The 19,032-nt window shown below is 46.4% G+C and overlaps 1 protein-coding gene and 1 long non-coding RNA gene across 4 annotated transcripts in view; one reads left to right on the forward strand and one right to left on the reverse strand.

The window, feature by feature from the left end:
• FAM168A (family with sequence similarity 168 member A) overlaps window positions 1-19,032 on the reverse strand; it is a 132,378-nt gene that overhangs the window by 29,534 nt on the left and 83,812 nt on the right. The gene's annotated exons all lie outside the window — the stretch shown is intronic.
• Window positions 14,310-15,271, forward strand: LOC148184966 (uncharacterized). Its single transcript, XR_015772045.1, has 3 exons — window positions 14,310-14,421; window positions 14,910-15,042; window positions 15,179-15,271. It is a non-coding gene; the product is annotated as an uncharacterized LOC148184966 (long non-coding RNA).

Genomic DNA, 19,032 nt, shown 5'->3' on the forward strand with positions numbered 1-19,032 from the left:
AGAATGCAATGGAAGGAATAGAAGAGATTAGAGTGGAATTGTTCAGTTGGAAGGGATCTACAATAATCAATCCAGCTGCAAAGTGGGTTCAGTTCAAAGGTTCAGTCAGTATAAATTGATATCTGCAGCTTCAGTGTTCACCCTGCAGGAACCTGAAAAACTGGAGAATAAAAGATGTTTAGGAGATCTGCTCTGGGAAAATCCCCTCTCCAAGGTAGAAGCAACAGCACGATCCTGGGAAATAAATCCCACATACACAGAGTCCATACCCCAGCAACATCTACTTATGTGCTCCTTTGCTCTTTCCACAGGGCTTCCACAGACTTCCATTCCATTCCATTCCATTCCATTCCATTCCATTCCATTCCATTCCATTCCATTCCATCCCATCCCATCCCATCCCATCCCATCCCATCCCATCCCATCCCATCCCATCCCATCCCATCCTGTCGTGTCTCTCCCTTCTCCCCTACACCTAAACCTGTATCTGGCAGGACCCCATCCCAAATAGCCAAGGTAAACATCCCACATCCCCTCCCATCCCCTGATTCACCCAACAGGATACCCTGGCTCAACCCAAACAGGTGACATGTGGCAGGCCACCAAGTCAAAGCCCAGAAGCCATCCCCACCACCTTCCTCCCCGTTCCTCTCCAAGATCCTCCTGTCAGCTATGACAGATTTTGCTTCTCAGACCGCTCCCACACCTCCCAGATTCCTGCAGTTCCACACTTGCACAGCAGAACCCTTGCCACCCAGCACGGCAGGCACTGCCTCACCTGCCCCCTCTCTCCTGGCTCCCTTTATTCCAGCCTGGGAGCTGCAGGCTCTCCCTGCAGACACACACTGGAGTCTGTGAGGATCAAGGAATATCCATCTCCGCAGACAGAGCTATTAATAGTCACTCACCTCTCCAACTGCAAATTCCAGGCTCTTCACAGCCAATCCTCACCCTCCTTAAATTTCTCTTCTCATCACTATAACCCTCTCAGTCTACTGAAAGCCCAGTATTTTAATCTTGCAATATTAAAGACGATTCCAGCAGGCACTTCAAAAGGAAAGGAGCCAAAAAGAAACAAACAGTTTGAGGTCAGGGTCTTTCCCTGCTCAGCTCACAAAATAAAGAGGTGAGATTCCTTCCCCCTTCGATTCCTCTGTGCAAATTTTAATTGCTTTTCTGACATCTACAGAATGTAATCTTCTTCCTGTGTTGTTCCTAGGATTAGGGTAGGACGAAGGTAAAGCTATTTTTGATTAATATGGAAATCAGAAATTACTTTCCAGAGAAAACTGGGGACTGTTCCTAATGCTGCTTTATCTTTGGGGAATTACAAATCTGAAGAGTAACAAGAGTGAGTTGGCAGCTCGCCGAGTCTTCCAACCTGTGCAAAATATGCTTAAAGACTTGCAAAAATCTCTTCTGATGGAAATATGTGATTAATATAGTTAAGGGAGTGTTCAAGCTGAAGACAAAGAGAGTTAAATCCCCACAGAAAGAGGGAAAAAAAGGTGTGTGGGGGGGCCACACCATACAAAGAAACCTTCCTATGTTTTAAGAGAAATGTAATAGTTAATGTAATGGTTGAATTTGTTCCCAGTTCAAAGCTGTTCTTGCTGAAATACAAATATTCCTCATGACCATTCAGCAGAATTTCTAATGGGTAAAAACGTGAAGAATCCAGTGGCATCCAGCTCCTCCTATTTGTGTGAAGGGAAGAATTTGGAGGGAAATAAAGAAATACGAGGGGATGGAATGAAAGGACAAAAGGGAGTGACTTTAAACTGAAGGGTGGGTTTAAATGGGATATTGGGAAGGAGTTCTGCCCTGTGAGGGTGGGCAGGCCCTGGCACAGGGTGCCCAGAGAAGCTGTGGCTGCCCCTGGATCCCTGGAAGTGTCCAAGGCCAGGTTGGATGGGGCTTGGAGCAGCCTGGGATGGTGGAAGGTGTCCCTGCCATGGCAGGGGTGGAATGGGATGAGCTTTAAGTTCCTCTTAACTCAGTCTGGGATTTTGGGGTTCTGTACCTGGGGATAAAGACTCAAAGCCATGTCAGCAGTCCCACCTTCCTGCCAGGAGTGCCTGCAGGAGTTGGAAACTGGAGATGATTTAGGAGTAAAAAAGGGACATCCTGACAGGCCTAAGCCTGGGAAATTTCCCCCGAGTTCCCTGTGAAGTCTCCCCAGAGCCCTGTTCCCACAGAGCCATGCGTGTTCACTGAATAATGGGATGCCTGTGGAAAACCAACCATATATTGTAGTACTTTTTTATGTTATCATTGGATGCGTGAGATTAATGGGATTTTCAAATGGAATGGCAGCACTTCAGCTATGCCTGGAAACAAAGGCATTGACTCTGCCTACCAGAGAGGAGTGAAAAGGAGACAACTGCATTTTATCTTGAAAGCCCTCAGACACTTTCAAACAGATCCAGGAATCAAAAGCTCTGTGTAAAGAGAGGAAAAGCCCTTCAGGACCTGTTGGGCCACGCTCCCGTTTTTAAAAATGACAAGATGTGGGAGTAGGATATTTAGTATAAAGATACAATGTGGGAGCACGAGGCTTGGCATGTCCAAAATTGATTTAGATGTGGGAAAATACTGAAGCTTGCAAACTCAGAGGTTCAGCTTTGTGTGCTGGAGAGAAAAAATACACAGTGACATTGTCACATTCAGTGGGAATCCAGCAGTACAACGAGTTTATATATATATATATATATATATACACACAAAGTAATTCTCCATTGTCCTGTCCCTCCAGGCCTTGTCCCCAGTCCCTCTCCAGCTCTCCTGGAGCCCCTTCAGGCCCTGCAAGGGGCTCTGAGCTCTCCCTGGAGCCTTCTCCTCTCCAGGTGAGCACCCCCAGCTCTCCCAGCCTGGCTCCAGAGCAGAGGGGCTCCAGCCCGGGAGCAGCTCCGGGGCCTCCTCTGGACTCTCTGCAGCAGCTCCAGCTCCTTGTGCTGCTGGCCCCAGGGCTGGGGCAGCTCTGCAGGTGGGCTCTCACCTCACCTCAGGGGCAGAGGGGCACAATCTCCCCTTTCCTGGTGCCCACACTGGGGGAACAGCCCAGCACGTGGGGGATCTGGGTTGCTGGAGCATGCAGCCGGATTCTCCCACAGGAATACAAATTACACAATTATAGTATTATTTTAGCAGTTGGCCATGGTGACATTTCCTGCTGTTAGGTGGCTCTGGTCCTGCCAGGATAGATTAGTAAGGCTCACCAAACATTTTGTTTGGCTAAGGAACAGCTGAAGGGCACTGCCTCCTTATTCTATTAAAAGCGCCACAGGAACTCAGTAACATTTTCCTGTTGATCTCCACTGCTCTGATAAATGGAAACCTCATCCCTTCCTCCAGGAGGAGAGGAGACATTTTTAGGAAAGGAAACCAATTTCCTCTCAGTGTTATTGAGTTAAACAAGGTAGCTCAGTTTCCAAAGGTATTAAGGTTGTTTTGTTATTCTCCCACCGAGCACTCGCTGAGCTGTCGGAACAGCCTTCAGGAACGGAGACAGAGGAACTTCAGCTCTGCAGGCAAATTCCTACAGATCATGTGCTCCAGCAGGGAGGGTAGGGTCAGTGCATACATCCTGACAGTGATGGAACACATCTGAATGCATAGAGCTTAGAACAATTACTGCTGAGCAGCCCTCAGCACACCAGGAGCGAGAGAAAGGAAGAAAAGCCAACCATCTTTGGAGAGATGAACAATCCTTCTTGTTATCAACACTTCATTTAGTATCTTAGTTGCTTAAACCCAATTATATCCAGAAAAGACAACTGTGAATGAAGAGGATCTGAGCAACCCCAGATAATGGCAGAAGATAAAAACCCCACTCCAAGAGTAATGACCTGATTTGGCATTCATCAGTCGCTCGGCAATGAGCAAACGCTGATTTCAAATCTAAATTCATGTCAAATGCTTCTGGATAAAATTAACTCCGAGCATATTTCAAAACACCCATTCAAAGTGTCGCTGCTGCTTCCTCCTTTCCCCTCCAGCCGACCAGACTCTCTCCTCTTCCACATCTCTTGCTGTTCCTCCTTCCACCACTTGCCATATTTTTCCAGGCTCTGGTCATGGAAGCGTCCCAAGGCCAGGTTGGATGGCACTTGGAGCAACCTGGGATAGTGGAAGGTGTCCCCGCCCATGGTGGGATGCTTGGACCTTTACAGATCCATTCCAGCCCAATCTGCCCTGTGATTTTCTGAAATATCCCTAATGAGCACGGACACCCCACCCTCTGCCATTCCAAGTGTCCTGACCTGCAATCAGCAGCTCCAAGGGTGCCTCAGCAGAGGAACATCCTTGGCACATCACACATACAAGGAATTTGCATTCCGTGCAGGAAGAGACAGCCTTGTATTTTGGTTTTATATTGAACAATAAATTCAGGACTTTAAAAAGCGCAGCACGAGTGAAGACAGGCAGGGGTGTCTCCCAAGCAGAGGGATGAACTCCTCCACAGGTAAAGCAGGTGTGTGTCAGCAGGAGACTGAAAAAGGAGGAAAATTCTCCCCTGTATCCTGCATCAACAACTTGTGAGAGCCTCAGCTCCCTGATCCATCACTGCCTTTGCTCTTTGGCCTTACATGTGTTTTTCACACAGGTTGTACAATCTGTGACTGGCACCAATCTGATTTAAACCACTGATTATTTATTTCCCAAGAAACTGGCAGTGGAGGAGATTTGCTGTCACTGGTAGCAGCGAACAGATCCAAACACTCTGCTTTTGCTTCACAAAACCATGGAAATGTTTAGGTTGGAAAAGACCTCAAAGACCATCAAGTCCAACTGTTCCCCCAGCACTGCCAAGTGCTTCAAATGCCACATCCACACAGATTTAAATGCCCTCAGGGACGGGGACTCCACCACTGGCTGGACAGCACTTTTCATGTAGAAATTTTCCCAATATTTGATCTAAAACCTCCCCTGGCATAGCTCGAGGCTGTTCCCTCTCCTCCTATCCCTGTTCCCTGGGAGCAGAGACCAAAGGTCCCCCCTGAGCCTCCTTTTCTCCAGGCTGAGCCCCTCTCCCAGCTCCTTCAGCTGCTCCTGGTGCTCCAGACCCTTCCCCAGCTCTGTTCCCTGCCTTGGACATGCTCTGGTCCCTAATCACAGTTGCTGCAGCAGGAGATGCACATCCCTGGATAAATACAGCCAGAAACCCTTCCTGCCCACCATGGCCATCATTCCCAGATGCCAACAAAAATTACAGATTTCCATTAAAAAAAGCCCCAGCATCATCCTGCAGAGTGATGGAGAATTGTGGTAAAAGCTCTCACCACCATCCCAGAACATCAAAGTGTTTGCAAAGACCACAGAACACCTTTTAGACAGCAAATTCCTTAATTCTGGCTGTGTGAAAAGACTGGCACAAAAAAAAAAAAAAATCCTCTAAGCCTGCAAAGTGTTTGTGGGAAGCCATTATAAGAACAAAAATGTTGTGGACCATGTGTGGAAGACAGGACTCAAACCCAGCAGCCTCCAGAGGAGGCCTCAGTGCCCTTGCTTCCTGCTGCTCCCTACACTTTAACTACTTTTTGACCTTAGAGAACCCTGAAGCTTGTGGGTAATCCAGCTGTGATGAGATTTCCTACTCCTTGATGAAACGTTTGAAGCTGCTGTTCAGTTCGTTGATGCATCCTTTTATATGTCTGAAGCTGCTTTTTCCCTAGGTTTTTTTTTTTGAGGATGAAGGGCACCCAGTGGACACCTGGCAGGGACTTTGGAATAATCATTCTGCCAAAAGCAGGAAAGATCTGACAACAAAGGCTGTTTCTCTCTCCTTCTTGAGCCATTCCTCCACTGGCTCTTTGTACTCTGGACAATCAGGTTCTGAAGCAAGAAGTGGCTTCTCCAACTTCAGCTTTTCTTGAAGGGGAATTGAAAGCTCCTTACTCCCTAACAGAAAACTCAAATGTCTCTCTATAGGTGTCTCCTATAGACCTGAGCCATCCTGTCCAAACAATCTTTCATCTTGTGTTCCTCTCTTCATGGACGTCAGGGATGCCAATCCATCAGCTGAAGCTCCCAGGGAGTAGAAGCACAGGAGTTTTCTCCACAAGCCTCTATTACTTTTCCATTGGCTGTATCCAGCATCTTCCCTGTCACTGAAAATTTCATTCCTGTCCTCAGCTGCTGGTGGGAGATTCCAAACTCTTTGTGTGTAATATCCTTAAACACAGTGTTCCCCCCTCATCCAGGAGCCAGAGCCTCTCACATCTCCATTATCAAAAGTTTTTCCTTCAATCTTGACTAAAGCTTTGCTATTCCACCACTGTCTACTCCAAATACTGCTGGAAAGATCATTTCCTTAGCACATGCCTTTCTCCCTTTACCCAACTTGATTAACTCTCTTTCCTCTACCAGAAGTAAGGAATTTGTGCTTATTTTCCATCACCTAATCCTCACTCAGCCACCCTTTTTCCACAGTGAGACATCAAATCCTTGGTTCCCGCAGCAGCTCAGCCTTGCTTGTGCTGCTCTCTCAGGGCAACTCTGTGTGCTCCACATCCCACTAGGAAAATCCAGAAGTCCTCCTAAATATCCAACATCTCTTCCAAAGGCTCCCTTGACTGCACACTTCCCAAAAGTCACTTCAGGCTCCACTTCTCTGAGCCTCTAGGGCAAGGCCTGGGTTTGCTGGGATGCTGCCTGAAGTAGGAGCAGCCCCAAATCCCAAAGTCCCATTAAAAATACAGGAGAGCTTCTATTTCCAGAACCCTCCCAACACAATTTGGTTTGCTCTGCAGGAACACAGTGTAGGAGGGCAAAAACACAGGTTGTAAGCACAGAGCATGTGTTGTGTCAAGGTTCCTACAGGCACTGCCAGTTCTGGGGGGGTCAGAACACCCCTGAGGGTCAAACACCACTTAAATCCATACAGGGAGGGTTTGGAGAGGTAAAATCCATACAGGGAAGATTTGGAGGTGTAAAATCCATGCAGGGAAGGTTTGGAGGGGTAAAGTGATCTGCAAAAGCTCATTCAGCAGCCACAACCCTCAGCCCTGAGCAGAACCACCAGCCCCAAACAAGATCCTTTTATCAGCCTGGTCTTTTAATACAAGAGCTAAGATATTGACTGTAAAACATTTCTTTCTTTTCCCAGCCTCAAACTGCTGCAGAAATAGCAATAATCCACCTGCATCCCCAAGATCCAGGAGGAAGCACTCCTGAGATCCATCGGTTTGTACATGAGTGTGGGACTGACTGTTCAGTGATGCCCAGGAGGAAGTCAGGGTCATGAATACCAAAAAAAAAAGAAAAAAAAGGGAAAAAGTAAAGAAAAGAAAAGTAGGTCAAGCAATTCACATCTGCTGAAAAGGACAAAGAACACTGTAGATTTTTTATTACCTTATGCAATTGCTACCAAATATCTGAAGCATCCTTTTTATCTGATTCAAATCCCACATGAGTAATCCATGATTAAATTTAGTGGGTGTGAAATTTCATTAGGTTGTTCAATTTTAAGCAGATTGGATAATGAAGTTCCGTCGTCCTTCAGAATTAAGGAAAAAAATATTAATAGTGTAATTTTTATCTCACTCCCAGCCTTCCCCCATCTGTGAGATTATTCTCATTCATGTAAGACATCCAAATCCTGCAGCTCCATCTTTGAGGCACGTGACCTTGGAGATGGAGAGAGGGAACTGCTTGGAAATGTTGGCAAAAGCCAAACCCAAACCAGACTTTACCCGGTGCTTTTCTGGGACAAGCACAGACCAGAAATTTGAGTTTTCCCAGAACAAAGGCATGCAAGCAGATTCCAGCAGGGATGTCTTCTAAAATATAGTGATTTCTCAAAAAAAATCCTTGTGATTAATTCAGTGATATCACAATGGGAAAAATGTTAATAGGTAGCAGATGCTGCTTTAAATCTTAATTCCCTACTCCAAAGAGCTAGATAATTCAAGGAGAAGCCACCAGCTTCCTTCATGCAAAAAGGCTCCATGCTAAGACAAAATGAGAAGTTTGGAGATTTTCTTGTGTAATAAATTTCTACTTTTTAAAAAAAAAAAATTAAAAATTTGTTTGAATTCAGACTTCATATGGAATTCCTGATGGGTTTTTAGAAGACCATCGGTGCAGTGATGGGCAGTGGAGTGTGCAATCCATGACCCCTCATTTCACTGTACATCACCCTGTGTTTCCCACATAGGACCAATAAACTTTGTTCATCCACCCCCTAGAGCTAATAAATTCAATTAAATTTTCAATTTAATCAAAAATTTAATTGTCTAATCTGTGGGAAGAGCCTGGCTGGGAAAGAGTTAAACAACAGGCCTGATAAATCTTGCTGTGTTTTCAGGCAGCTGAAGCCACTCTGTGCCACTACAAATAAATAATATCTCTATCCACATCACAACAAAGTATTTTCCTCTTGATGTTGTTCACCAAAGCATGATGACAAATGATGGCTGGAGAAACAGGAGTTGTCAATTCTGCCTTAATCGTGTTTCCTTTCGGGCTTGACAGAAGTTGCCACGTTGATCCCTTTCTCTAAATGGCCACCAGGTGCTTCCAGCAAATGAACTGAACACAGCAAACACCAATCTGCCTTCCACAGTCTTCTGTGCTCTATTACTGGATAGTTTTCTCAGGAAAGAAGGAAAAAACTCTCAAAAAATCAGTGGAGAAGCTAAAGCTTTGCACATCTAAAGAATGCTCAAGGAAAATACACATCAGGAAAGATGATATAATTTGATGGGACAACACATGTCAGCCTTGACGTTTATTAAAAGTACATCCTAATATCACCCATCCATGGTAAAACAACATGAGAAGGAGCTGGAGCTGCTGCAGAGAGTCCAGAGGAGGCCCCGGAGCTGCTCCAGGGCTGGAGCCCCTCTGCTCTGGGGCCAGGCTGGGAGAGCTGGGGGTGCTCACCTGGAGAGGAGAAGGCTCCAGGGAGAGCTCAGAGCCCCTTGCAGGGCCTGAAGGGGCTCCAGGAGAGCTGGAGAGGGACTGGGGACAAGGCCTGGAGGGACAGGACACAGGAAATGGCTTCCCACTGCCAGAGGGCAGGGATGGATGGGATATTGGGAAGGAATTGTTCCCTGTGAGGGTGGGCAGGCCCTGGCACAGGGTGCCCAGAGCAGCTGTGCCTGCCCCTGGATCCCTGGAAGTGCCCAAGGCCAGGCTGGACAGGGCTTGCAGCAAGCTGGGATAGTGGAAGGTGTCCCATGGCAGGGGTGGCCCTGGGTGGCTTTAAGGTCCCTTCCAGCCCAAACCAGTCTGTGATTCTGTGAAACAAATCCTACTAGGAATTAATTTGAGAGTCTCTGGAGTAGGCGTTGCGAGACATCAGTCAGGCATCAACAGCAAAACAAATTAACACCACAAAATAGTGAAAAACAGAGGAGCCAAACCTGCATCTTTAAATAGCCCCAGAGAGCTTTTCCTGTCAGTAGCAATTTTCTGGCCAAGCTCCACCACATCCTCTCTCTACTTCACCCAAACCTGCATTTTTCACATGACTAAAACACTCATCCAAGTCTGGATCAGAGCAACCCTCAGACTGTTTATCCCTGCTGCAGTTTCACATTCACCTTCTCCACCCATTTCTGCCTGTCTTGGATGCTTTCCCTGATCTCCTCTCCCATGGAACTTCACCACCCACATTTCTGGATGTCTTAAGAGTTCAAAGAGCAGAAGATCGACACAGTAGGGAGCAGGAAAACCAATGACTCCAAGTAATCCAGAGACAAATATGCCAACACCAATGCTTCCTCCTGGTCAGGAGTGCAGTTCCTGTCACACTTTAATGTCCCAGGCTAGTGACACGTGCAGGCTGAATGGATTCTATGGATCTGGAACCCAGAGCAGAACATGCAGGAGAAGCAGGGGAGTGAGGTTATTTGATGATGTAGGCAACATTATAGGACTGTGGGGAAAAAGGAGGAATGCCATGCTACCATGGAAGGAGAGAGAGAGAGAGAGAGAGGAACAAAAATGAGGAATGTATGAATTTCCAGTTCAACAGACTTTGCCTTACTCAGGGGATCAGTGGGATCCTGTGGAAAGCTGTTGTTGGATCTGTGAGAGCAGAGTCGGGAGAATGAAGCACAACTCTTGATAAAGGATGGACGAATTACAGACCATTTAAACAATGTGCACAAACACAAGTCCACGGTGCCAGATGAGATGGGCCTGAGGGTGCCAAGGGAGCTGGCTGGTGTCACTGCCACTCTGTCATCTCCCAACAGTCACGGAGATGGGGAATGTCCCTGGTGATTGGAAAAAGGGCAACATCACCCCCACCTTCAAAAAAGGAAATGCCAGCCTGGTCAGCCTCACTCCCTGCCCAGAAATTCACAAGGCAAATCCTTCTGGAAACCATAACCTTCCAAACCAAATTATTCTGGTACTTACTACCCAGAGAGTGTCTGACACAGAATTATTCAATAATTGCTATTTTATGTTTTCTCTACTCCTCTTCTGCTCTTCAAATCCTGCTGCTTCTGCCCTCTCTCCCCTGGAATAGTGTCTTTTTGTTCCATATTTGCAATTACAACAGCACAGGTTTATATATATGAGATAGAAATATATTTTCCAGCTGAATTTGGGCACTCAGAGGCGCTGGATTAATTCTGGGCACTGTGCTCTCAGTGGTGTCAAGGACCTCCCATTATTGGAAGTGACACTGGGAATAAAGAGTGTGGGGGAGGAAGAGCATGGAGTGCTCATTTGTCTGCTAACAGGGGATAAATTAGAATTTGGGAATAGCTTTAATCATTCCTGTTGAAGCTAATTCACTTTTGATGTTTTGTTTATGTGGGCAGTTCTCTCCTTAAGCTTAATGAAAAAGGTAAATAAACCAAAGTGAAGCAATGAGAGAGGGGCTGAGCTGTGAGTCAGAGCCAGAGCTTCTGTATCCTTTCCTACTGATTTATAGGAAAAGGCTGTCTTAGACCCAAGGACCCAAACCACAAACACAATTCCAACAATAAGTTACATCTGCCAGAAAATTACACAAAACGGAGCTTTATGATTCAATGCAAGATTTGTACATCAGAAGAGTTTTTCTCCCTGTCCAAGAAGCTCCCTGTACTCTGGAAAATTAACTGGGAATTGAGCATAGATAGTCTGGCAGGAAAAAAAAATAAAACAAGGGTGCAAGGAAGATGTATTTAAATTAATATTTGGCAGGGGATAAAGGAGTGAGAGGAAAAACAAAGGGAGAAGAATTAAACTCCAAACTGATGAATCTGCCCTCTGCAGCATCCTCATCCCTTCCCGTGGGATCTGGCCACCAAACATTCCAGACATCGCTGTTGCTATCACTGGGTACTTCCATGAAGAGATATCAGCTCCCTGCTGGTTTAAACAGGGGGAAAAGGCTCCTTGCCTGAGCTGACCTGGGCTCAGTGTCCTGGACAGGGTGTTCTGTCTGTCTCCCACTGGAGCTGATTTGTGCTGGTGCTGTGATATCAGCGATCCCTTGGCTCGGGGAGGACACTCCATAAAATCTGTATTAATCCAGGGTAGCAGCACTTCTCTATTAACTTATGGAAGAAAACCAAACCCATCCAAATTGTTTGACATATGGATTAATAATGAAAAGTAAGTAGGAAATAGGAAACCTGCCAGTTAAATATATTAAATATATTAGTAACACCAACCAGGCCAGACAGAGCGCAAGAAATATCAGCGGAAAAAACACCTGCACAAAGTTGGAGAATAAGCAAAATGACAACCAACAAAATCCACTTGTGACAGGTGTAAAATAATAAATATTGGCAAAAACACTCCAAAGAGAGCTGGAAAGGGACTGGGGATAAGGAATGGAAGGACAGGACACAGGGAATGGCTTCCACTGCCAGAGGGCAGGGATGGATGGGATATTGGGAAGGAATTCCTCCCTGTGAGGGTGGGCAGGCCCTGGCACAGGGTGCCCAGAGCAGCTGTGGCTGCCCCTGGATCCCTGGAAGTGTCCAAAGCCAGGCTGGATGGGACTTGGAGCAATCTAGGATAGTGGAATTCCCAATTCCCATGGCAGGAAGTAGGACTGGAGAAGCATTAAGGTCCCTTCCAACCCAAACCATTCTGAGACGGACCTTGGACACTTCCAGGCTCCTGCCACAGAGAGAAAGAACCAGGTGGATTCTAAGGACCTGCTCCAGGCTGGTAATTCTTCAGCTCCAATCCTGTCCCATGCTTGAAAGACAAATGTTTATAATAACATAGGATGTGAAATGAGGAAAACATCTGAAAAATCGAAGTTCCGTTTCCAGCTTTCAAGTAGAGGTCAATAAACAGAGCAACTTCTTTCTTTATGGTTTCAAACAGCTTGGCAGGATCCTTTTGGTGTTGGTAAATCAAAAGATAAAGAGATTATGAAAAAGAACATGAAAGTGAAGATCTGAAGAGCTTCAGCAGAATCAAAATGTCTTCCTAAAGCTTCTGCAACAGCACAGAAGTTTTATAAACCCACAAATTACCTCATTTAGCTTTTTGCAACTTCAGTGCTTTATCTTCCTTCCAAACTTCCACCTCCCATTTTACCTCTCTTCATCCTCAAACCACCCTCCTAAGATCCCTCTCAGCAGCCTGTTGACTTGTCTTAATCATTCTCATTCCACTTTTTCAACAAACATTCCCTTTATGCTTCACCCCGACTTCTCTGTGATTGCTTCGATAAACACCCACCTTGCTCAGGGTGTTTATGTTCCAGAACAACCATCTCAGCTGACACTGGCTCCTTTCATGGAATTTATCCTTCCCTAGCTCAAGGAATCCCTGCCTTTTTCAGCAGAAAATTACAGCTGGTCACTGCCTGGTGATCATCTCTTGGAATGAGGTACAACACTGTCAGGATTACAGGGAAGCAAATCTACTGCTCCCTGAGAAGGGTGCAGCTGGTGGAGGGCAGGCTCTGCTCCCAGGAAACAACAGACAGGACAAAAAAAATTGGCCTCAAGTTGTGCCAGGGGAAGTTTAGGTTGGATAGTGTGAAAATTCCTTCCCTAAAAGGGTTGTCCAGCCCTGGCACAGCTGCCCAGGGCAGTGGTGAGTCCCCATCCCTGGAGGGATTTCAAAGCTGTGTGGATGGGGCACTTGGGGACGTGGGTCAGTGGTGGCCTTGGCAGTGGTGAGGAATGGTTGGATTCCATGGTCTTAGAAGGCTTTCCCAGCCCCAAAGATTCCATGATTATTTTATAGAGAAGAGGAGATGCTCCCAACATGGTTTCAGGTACTGCTGGCAACAAAGCTCTGTCTTAACATCATCACATCTCAGCTGAGCAACAAGGTACAAAAGTTCAGGGATATTCTCACCATTAAGAGCACCAAAAAGTGACTCCAGTTTCCACTTTCCACTCAGGAGAGTGCAAAAGAAGGAAGTTCTGCAATTCCCACAGTACCTGTCTCCTATAGCCATCTATAACCTCTGTAAGTCAATAACCTGTTTTATTGGAGTGGATAATCAAATCAGTTTCAGGGCTGAATTCATTCTCCATGACAGCGAGACCTTGCCTGAAGTAGGTCGAGATGTGGCATTTTTAGTCCAAATCTCAACATGAACCAATCATTCCACAACTGTTTTGTCTCCTGTTCATATTTTTGCAGGGATTTTTTAAAATTTATTATATTTACTTAATAAAATTAATATAGTGAACTAGGGGTGTTCAGCCTTAAGAAGAGAAGGCTCCAGGGAGAGCTCAGAGCCCCTTGCAGGGCCTGAAGGGGCTCCAGGAGAGCTGGAGAGGGACTGGGGACAAGGCCTGGAGGGACAGGACACAGGAAATGGCTTCCCACTGCCAGAGGGCAGGGCTGGATGGGATATTGGGGAGGAATTGTTCCCTGGGAGGGTGGGGAGGACCTGGCACAGGGTGCCCAGAGCAGCTGTGGCTGTCCCTGGATCCCTGGCAGTGCCCAAGGCCAGGCTGGATACTGGGGCTTGGAGCAGCCTGGGACAGTGGAAAGTGTCCCTGGCCATGGCAGGGGTTGGCACTGGATGAGCTTTAAATGTCCCTCCCAACTCAAACCATTCTGGGATAATAAATAGGGCATTAGGGATGTCCAGGGAAACTACCGGAAGCACCTCTCAATGTTTTAAAAAGAATTAAAAAGAGAGAGCTCAAAAAAATGTGTGATTGAGAGCTGGTCTCTTACCTGTCAGAAAATACTTTAAAGCCATTTTCTGTCAATCTTTGGGTGGAATTTGTGCAGACTTTTTGATTGAATCAAAAAACACAGATGCAGGTTCCTTTCAAAGGAAATGAGCTAAAACTAATTTATTAGTGGTCAAGGGCATAGCAAAGCCAAGTGAGATTTAAGATTGAAGATTTTTCCCAGAAACTTTGGGAAGAGGCACTGCAATTACTGTAAGAGGAATCAGCTGGATCTCCTACCTAGTGCTGAAGTAGATGCTTTCAAATTGTCTCATTTACATAGGGAAGAAGGTCAGGAGGGATTAAGAAGGTAAATATATCACCTGATTAGGTATGCAAGTTCAGGGTGTTCCAAGGACTAATTCCATGAATATTCAAGAAGGTCTTTGCTTCCCAAAGGTTCAGTCATAAGCAGTAAGTTGAATATGCAGAAGGAATCTGGTCAGAAAAACCAAAGATGCCACCTGTGTGCATCAGTATCACCTGTTCCAGTGAGATCAGGCTCTTGAATTTGCTTATTTCCTTTTCCATTTCACCTTGTGAAAATAAAGAATAAGGAGAATATATACAGGTGAGGAAGGAAAAGCTGGGAGCTGACAGGGACATGTTCACCACTCCCTGGATGTGCACTTTTAACAGAAGCAGGCAGCACTTCCTCATGGTTCTTAATTTGGGCAAAATTTCACACCAGACAATATCACAGTGCACTGATCCAGCCTTCCCTGTCCTACTTGGGAACAGCACGGGGACATGATATGACCATCATCTGTTTTCCTGGATTTGTACTTTGCTTCCTAGGAAGAAGATCATTAATTAGGAAATTCAAGTCCAGATGAGCTCAACTGCAAGAGCAAGTCAGCTTTCTGGGAAGAAAATTGAGCTGAGCTTTTGCTGAGTGACGACCAGAAAATGTGCCTTGGACTGAGTTAAGGTAGGAAAATGTTGGGCAGTGCTCTTTGGGTGCTCTGCTAGAGAGCAGAGATGGGTCCCAGCAAAAGAACTGAGGTGGCTCTGGGAGAAAATTCTGCTATTCTTGCAGCTTTTTTTCCTTTCTTTATTCCCTGCAGCCCAGACCTCCCATGTGCTGGGCTGATCCCCCAGCGTGGGCACCAGGAAAGGGGAGATTGTGCCCCTCTGCCCCTGAGCTGAGGTGAGAGCCCACCTGCAGAGCTGCCCCAGCCCTGGGGCCAGCAGCACAAGGAGCTGGAGCTGCTGCAGAGAGTCCAGAGGAGGCCCCGGAGCTGCTCCAGGGCTGGAGCCCCTCTGCTCTGGAGCCAGGCTGGGAGAGCTGGGGGTGCTCACCTGGAGAGGAGAAGGCTCCAGGGAGAGCTCAGAGCCCCTTGCATGGCCTGAAGGGGCTCCAGAAGAGCTGGAGAGGGACTGGGGACAAGGCCTGGAGGGACAGGACACAGGGAATGGCTTCCCACTGCCAGAGGGCAGGGATGGATGGGATATTGGGAAGGAATTCCTCCCTGTGAGGGAGGTGAGGCCCTGGCACAGGGTGCCCAGAGCAGCTGTGGCTGTCCCTGGATCCCTGGAAGTGTCCAAGGCCAGGCTGGACAGAGCTTGGAGCAAGCTGGGATAGTGGAAGGTGTCCCTGGCCATGGCAGGGTGTGGGAATGGATGAGCTTTAAATGTCCCTTCCAACCCAAACAGTTCCAAGTCTACAATTCCCACCTTCTCTCAGCTGTTACTCTTTCATTTGCTATCTCAGAAACTGTGAGCAGCACCAGCTTTTTGTATCCCAACTAATTGCACATCCTTGGAAAACAAAACAAAGCAAATGTTCCCCACACAGAACATCCCAAGGCATCGGTATGAATGAGGATGTGTTTGGGATGAGACAGCACTGCTACTCCTTTCCTCTTCCTGCCAGGTGACTCATCCCCCTGAATTTGGATGTGGAAATCCATTGAAAAAGTGGCAACAGCTGCAAAAGCTTTGTGTCCATAGTTTCTGCAAACTTGGTGGAAATTTAAAAAAAAACAACAACAAAACACAAAAACAACACAAAAAATAAACCAAGCAACCCAGTGTGCAGACTGCTATTGCAGCAAAGGATGCTGAGTCTGCCCATAAAAGCCATAAAATTTTCCAAGGAAATCTGTAAGGATGAAAAGGAAGAGCTGTGTATTTGTAAGAATTAAAAAGAAGCTTTTGGTCCAGCCATGGAGGAGGAAAAGGGGCCTGTTTTGAAGTGCTGCACTTTGATTACCACAGAGCTCACACTATTTCTGCTCTCTGTTCCCCCTTTTCTTGTCCCTCCATGCCTTGTCCCCAGTCCCTCTCCAGCTCTCCTGGAGCCCCTTCAGGCCCTGCAAGGGGCTCTGAGCTCTCCCTGGAGCCTTCTCCTCTCCAGGTGAGCACCCCCAGCTCTCCCAGCCTGACCCCAGAGCAGAGGGGCTCTGTATATAAAGGTGCACACATCCAGCTAGAGCTTGACAACATCCTGGATCCTTTGGAAATCCTGTGCTGTCAAAACTGGGCAACAGAGCCAGGAGAACTTCCTTCAGCAAAACCTTTCTGAAAACGTAGCTCCAAGGAGTGGAAAACTTCCTTGACTTCTGTCCTCTGCCCAACCTGACCCCAGCTGGACCTGGGGATTTCCAGAGGTCCTTTCCACCATGAATTATCCACTGACTCTGCTTCAAATTTATGGGACAAATGAAAAAATATCCTGAGGACTGAACCTTCTGGACATTCATTTGGACTCTGGTCCTGTTCCAGTGTTAACCCAAAATGAAGCAGGAACCATTCTGGGAATCTGTGATTTTATGAAAATTATCATCTCTCTTCCCTCTTCACTTCCTTTAATTTCCTCATAAATGAATGAAATTAAACATTTTGAGTTGAATGAAATAATTTGTATTAAATCAAGCAGACTGGCTGGCAGGCAAGTGGGGTGTTCAGGCAAGAATAAATATTAATTATTCCTTAAATAGAATGGAATTGTTTTTATGTTTTCAATTTATTTGCCAAATGAAATGCAACATCACTGTCACATCCTGAGCTGAATAGGCAGGAAAAGAACTGGGCTGAACTGGGACAAAATGGGGAGTTGCAGGAACCCCAGCTCTGAGCTAAGACCTCAAGGAAAGCCTGGAAAAGCTGCTGAAACAGCTAAAGGAGGTGGAGAGGGATTTTCCTAAGCCCTCTGGGGTTTAGGAACAACTACTGGCACCAGTTATTCAACATCCAGCCTGGAATTAAAACAGATTTATTTATCCATTAAAAATATCTTTCTTTTTTCTCCCAAAACCTTCGGGACCACAAAGACTTCTCTTTCTTTTTTACCTTGTGATATATTTTCCTTGTATTTTCTACATCCTGCTGAACATACCTGAAACATTTTTAAAGGAAAAAAGCCAATTTTCAATGCTCTATTTCAATTTTAAAACGATGTCGTGCCCTGTTCTTCAGAGAATCCTATTTGCTCATGCAGAAAAAAAATTGTGTTTTATAAAATATTTATAAAAGGTGACGTAAATCCACAAGCAGGAAGGGGAAAAAGTGGAAAAAAAATCAGTCAATGGGATTAAAAGATGAGGAGAATGTCAGTGTGGACATGGAACTGGAGGGAATAATACCTGCCAGGCTGAGCCCCCTGAAACTGCTGCTGAGGAGCATTAGGAAGGAACAGGAATGTAAAGATCATTCCAATAGCAGCAGCTCGATCTGATTTTCCTGGAATTGCCTGCAAAGGGAAGCTCCTGACAATTCCCCAGCTGCCCTTGCAGGGAGTCCCTCCATCAGGAACAAAACCCAGGGAAGCGCTGCTGTCCTTTGGGATTGTTTGCGATCAGAGATGTTGGTTTATCTTCTGCTAGGGCCAGACAAGGCTGGGATGCCAGCAGGGCAGGAGCTGTGGGTGCTGTGCTTGCAGGACATTATCAGGTGTTTCTGGCAGCCTGTGCCCTGCCAGCTCCCTCCCCCAGACAATAATAACCATTCCCAACAAGTTCCTTATCTTATCCCAGCAGCATCCCTCCAGGAGATTAGGCAGTCATCCCGGTGTCATGTTTTATCTCCAAAGCCTTGGATTTAGGCATAGCGTGTGTCTAGTCCCAAAAGCCAGGTGTATTCCAGTCAAACAGATGGGAATCCATAAACATTTCATTTTTTTATGATCTGCACCGAGTTCAAGCCTGATTTAAATCAGATGCAGACCTGACATTCTGACGTAAATTGGCCAATGATTAAAAAAAGAGGGAAATGGTCAAAATCAGGCAAACGTTTCCTGAAAATAATTTCATATGGTTCATGTGCAAGGGAAGTGGGGAGTTTTCTTCCAAAACTGCCTGCATGTTTTGTGGAGGGCACACATTAATGCCAAGGATTTCACCTGATCCCTGCCCACCACTGCAGAGTGCTGGAGCAGCACCAAGCAAGACCTGGGACAAAGCTTAAATATGAGGTTTTATGGAAATGTACAAAAATATCCCGAGTTTGAGGGGACCCACAACAATCCCTCCAGGAATGGGGACTCCACTGCCCAGGGCAGCTGTGCCAGGGATGGACAGCCCTTTCCATGAAGAAATTCTCCTTAATATCCAACCCAAGCCTCCCCTGGCACAGCCTGAGGCCGTTCCCTCTCCTCCTGGATGGGAGCAGAGCCCGACCTGCTCTCAACTTGCTGCTGTCCATGAAGAAAATCCCACTGGTGTGGATGGCAGAAGGGAAAGATGAGCTGACAAAGCAGCCTCAGAGCCAGGAGGAGTCGAGGAGGGGAACCTGTGCCTGCAAAGCCCTGGGGATGAGCAGACCATGACCAAAATGTAATTTATATGAAGATGTTTTGAATTTCTTCCAGCTACTTCCAAGTCACCAATGCAGAACAGCTCCTCGCAGCTTCCACACAAAGGTTTCTGCTGGGAATACCGCTGGATTATAATTACAGGCCAGCATGTAACATTAATTACTG

Source organism: Pseudopodoces humilis, chromosome 2 (genome assembly GCF_049639895.1).
Source record: "Pseudopodoces humilis isolate 2021_Gansu_Grassland_sample_001 chromosome 2, ASM4963989v1, whole genome shotgun sequence".
Lineage (NCBI taxonomy): Eukaryota > Metazoa > Chordata > Aves > Passeriformes > Paridae > Pseudopodoces > Pseudopodoces humilis.